Raw genomic sequence first — 4961 nt, 5'->3', positions numbered from 1 at the left:
CTTGTAGATCTGCTATTTTAGAAAAATCGTGAAAATGTGTGCAAATCTTTGAATATATATTATTTTAAAGCGAACGTTTGTAACTCGAATCTTTACTTCTGGGGGTCTGTGGAACAAAATATTTTGAGATGGGGGTCGGTGGCCAAATACATATAATTGTGGGGGTCCTTGACATGAAAAGGTTTTAGCACCACTGATGTAGCAACATACGTTTTTCAGAAACCTGTTAGGATTTAGAAGACATTTGTAGAATCGGCTTCAGGTCTTAACCTCTCTCGAAGCCTGAATCAAAGCAGAACAGCCAGAAAGCTGAAATGTTGGCTTCAGAGAGAGTCCAGGTAGACTTGGAACAGCTCTATGATGAGGGGAAACAACAAAATGTTCAATAAATATGAAAAGCTACTCTTGTGGATAGGCTATCATACAGTATATCAATTTACTTGTAAGGACCCTAAAAGAAATGTAATATACGTAGGTAAGGTTTTGCCCAGTTAAATGGAACTGATATCTGGACTGGCCCATGGACTAATGCTGCCTTTGAGGGCATCGCTTGTGATAGTGATCAGATGATTAGGACACTGGATCATAATTATACATTACAACAGTAAATATGTATTATGTTTTTAATGAATACAATGTTATTTTGTCCAATATAGAGTATGATGATACAATATAACATAATGCAATTGGGTTGGTTGTATATTTGGTCTCCCTGCTCTTCTATTGAAACATTTAGATCCTGTGTCTGGTTTGACACAAACCTTTTCAATTTCTCCCCTTAGCAAGCAGGGGAGAAATTAGTTGGGTGGTAAAGAATTCAGCACTTTCGAAGGAGACCTGCGTTAAAATCCTGGGTAGAACAGGAAAGGTTTGGTACATACTAGTTCAGCTTCAATTATCACAGCATACATCAATATAGGCTACATCCTGGGCCCCTGCAGCCCATTAAGGAGAATGAATCATCTCAAAACAAACACACTGATGGGAAATGTTTACGGACATTATTATGAAGTGGTCCATTCCAGGCACACGGAGAGAAAATGAAAGGGGTGTTTTTATTATGAGTATCAAAACGAAACTGAAACATTTTACAGAGGGCAGCTGACATGCCTGAAACACAAATGTTATTAAGTTACAAAACAAAGACAGAAAACCATATCTTTGGACATGCCAAACTGTCAAAAACACAGTGGTCAGAATGAAATAGAAAGTAACCTTTAATGAGCATGAACCCCAAATCTGCAGCCATACTGTAACAATAACCAGGGTTTTCAGGGGTTAGACCTGGGGTGCTTGAGCACTCCTGGAAAGGGTCCAAAACGCCCCGTGGAGAACACTCTAACGGTTTAACCTTATTCCTAAACGTAACCTCAGTAAAACTATGCCTAAACCTAACCTTATTCCTAACCTTAACCTCAGTAAAACTATGGCTAAACCTAAACTTATTCCTAACCAAAGAAGACTACAATTATAGCCTAATTAAAATGATCTTAAAAAGTTGTAGCATGCTTGTGTGCTTGTAGAACTTGTTAAATGTGCGTGCGCGCGTGTGCGTGCGTGTGCGTGTGCGTGTGTGTGTGTGTGTGTGTATGCTTGCGTGCTTGCACACAAATTAACCCTCTTTCTTTCAGTCCTAATCATCCACCCACTAACTGTGGTGTAATCTGTTAGGAGGTCACAAGAGTTTGTGTTAAACCTTTTAGAAGCTCAGCCATTGGGTGACCAAGCTGACCTAGAGTTCGTGCCAGGACATGATTAGCCTTTAGGCTGAGACTAGCTTAATAGCGTTGGCAGAGTGGAGTTCAAGGTTATAGCGTTACGCAGTTTGTGGTGCATGCTCCTCTTTGTTCCATTGTAGCCTGCACGAAAGTACAGCCCTTTATGCTTCGTTGGTACTGCGGTCTCAATGGCCGAAACATTTTGAAACCATGCTTTCTTGTGTAGCCTGCCAGACCTTCCTCCTGTCAAGGACCCCCAAACCTTATGTATAGTAGATCTAAGCTCGTAGCGCGGCACTCGGTGCCGCGCTATGAGCTTGTATATCTGCTATTTTTGAATAGCCAAAGTGTAAAATAATGCTTTTTTTAAAATCTCAAATCAAAAAGTGACACAGATGCGTTCCAGGTCTTAATGGGTTAAGGAGAATGAAAGCCAAAATGGCCAAAAATGTTGAAACCAGGCTTTCTTGTGTAGCCTGCCAGACCTTCCTCCTGCCCTGTCCCACTGTTGTGTCAGTCTTACGGCCTGTCTCAATAAAGAAAAAAGACCCTAGAAGGACTCGACTGCCGCCAGGGTCGCAGGGGCACAAAGCAAAGATGCAGGGTTAATGGAGAGAGGGGAGATCAAGCCCTATGGAGTCTACACCCCTTGAGAAGGAAGTTGAATGGAAGGGGCGGGGTGACAAATTGAATGGTGTGTGTGTGTGTGTGTGTGTGTGTGTGTGTGTGTGTGTGTGTGTGTGTGTGTGTGTGTGTGTGTGTGTGTGTGTGTGTGTGTGTGTGTGTGTGTGTGTGCGTGCGTGTGCACGCATGTGTGTGAAATGTGTGTGTGAGTGTGTCTGTGTGTGTGTGTGTGTGTGTGTGTGGGTTTGTGTGTGTGTGTGTGTGTGTGTGTGTGTGTGTGTGTGTGTGTGTGTGTGTGTGTGTGTGTGTGTGTGTGTGTGTGTGTGTGTGTCTGTGTGCACACGCGTGGGTGGGTGGGGCTCAATAAGGGGGTTTGGGGAGGATTAAGTATTTGTGAGGAACACCAGCTGGTTCAATTCCAAATCCAATCTCAACAGAGGCTGTGTGTGTGTGTGTGTGTGTGTGTGTGTGTGTGTGTGTGTGTGTGTGTGTGTGTGTGTGTGCGTGTGTGCGTGTGTGCGTGTGCGTGTGCGTGTGTGTGCGTGCGTGCGTGTGTGTGTGTCTGTGTCTTTGTCTGTGAGTGCGTGTGCATGCACTGTACGGTATGCGTGTGCGTGTGCGTGTGCGTGTGCGTGTGCGTGTGCGTGTGCGCGTGTGTGCGTGTGTGCGTGTGTCTGTGTGTCTGTGAGTGTGTGCGCATGCATACTGTACGTGTGAGTTCTGCCCACATAAACAATAACTATCCTGTAAGCAAAGATCTTTATATTGCTCATGACAGTGAGACTGACTAATGAGTTTTAGTAGCCTTCAGCATAAGATGTCCTTATGGAAAAGACACATTCACTACCAGCAGAGGCCTACTGCAGCACATACTGTACAGTAGTGGCATATCTGCACACTGTGGAACGCACATTTCATTTAAGGGCAATGGATGTTGCCTGGCATGGATGCCAAGCAACATCTATTTCTAGTTTACAGTTTAATCACTTAAACCCCAGAATCTATATTCTGAGATAACTTGCGCAGAAAATAGCAGATCGACATGCTCACAGCGCATTGCAACGCAACACTTTGTGAGCTTGTCGATCGGCTATTTTCAGTGAAGATATTTAATGTAGAGCGCAAACCGAAAAAGGCACTAGTATAGAGTCCTGAGGGACCCCGCTAGACACCGTGTGGGCTTTATGTGGTTAACCGCTTCGTTGACTGGGGACCCCCTCCTTTTCCCCCTCTACACCAGATCTCTTTGCCAAAAATAGCAGACCTTGAAGCTCAAAACGCATCATGTTGCAAACTTGCGACGCTTTGTGAGCTTGTATAACTGCTTTTTTCTTCGAATGTTCACTTATCTCCTTCCAACGTTCACCTATTATGACATGGCCAGAAACGGGACACCAGAGTCATGTGGTTAAATTCCAAAGCGCTTAAGGATTAGATTTTTTATTTGATGACTGCCTTTGTTGAATCCGTTTTTGTGTAACTGCTGCAGCTGTTGGAGGAATCAAAGCGGGACATTTTTACTTTAATTTCTGTATCGTTAAAACAGCACACCTGCAGTACATTTAATCGAATCCCTGCGGACACCCTTTTGGAGCTGCTGATATAGCATACTGATTGTCTTTTGGCAGCTATGTTTCATTATGTCGGTTGAATATTACTTTGATCTCAACTTTAGGGAGGGTCTCTCCTTTTAGTCTTTTAAGATAACACGATGAAAGTCTGTGTACGGAAACATCGTTCTCTTGTTCCCAACAAATATCTTTTATTAATGGCAAGTGATAAAAGCATACACAAAATGGCATGTTGTATATTCCCAAACTTTTTAGCTCAAGACCCAAAAGAGAAATGAGTTGTGATTTCTTTGTTCTTTTGTAATAATATATATATTTTAGGAAACGAAGAACAGGGAATATTTACTCGCGAGTCGCGACCCATAAAAAGTGGTCCACAACCCAAACATGGGTCCCGACCCACTGTTTGGGAAACAGCGCTGTATATGATTTGTATCTGGCAAGAATGGACACACATAAGGTGTTTTATCTATACTGTTGTGTTGGATAGCATGTGGTTGGTGTGACTTGTACATCACACATTGGCTATTGCCATAACAGTCTGGTTCCACACTCTGTAGTGGTTGATTAGCCTGGATACCGTGATGAGTCTGGTCATGCCAGGCTAGTGGTCGATATTACATGGTGTGAGGTTGACCTCCTGGATTCAAACCCTGAACATCTACCACTCATCCAAAGGGCCAAGGGATATGTTAGGCTTTAGGAGGGCTAGTCTGAAGCCTAATGTCTCATACTCATAAACTCACTACAATCAAACGCCATTGATCATTACATCAACTGTTATATAAGTTATAAATAACCTAATAATTTCATACAAATGTCTAAAAAACTATAACAGTGTTACCCAGTAGTCTTGATCGACTGATTGAATACTTTATTGGCAGTTTGCAAAGAAAAGCACATGAAAGTACAGTTCAATACAAGGTCTGATATTAAGAGGATTTTAAACCCAAGAAAGCCTATGGCTTGTTTCCATTGGGGTCCTTTGTACTCAATTCATCGAAACATTAATGACAGACAAATATACACTACTATGCAAAACATCATA

Source organism: Gymnoscopelus microlampas, assembly GCF_963454915.1.
Source record: "Gymnoscopelus microlampas genome assembly, chromosome: 22".
Taxonomy (NCBI): Eukaryota; Metazoa; Chordata; class Actinopteri; order Myctophiformes; family Myctophidae; genus Gymnoscopelus; species Gymnoscopelus microlampas.
This window is presented reverse-complemented; position numbering follows the sequence as displayed.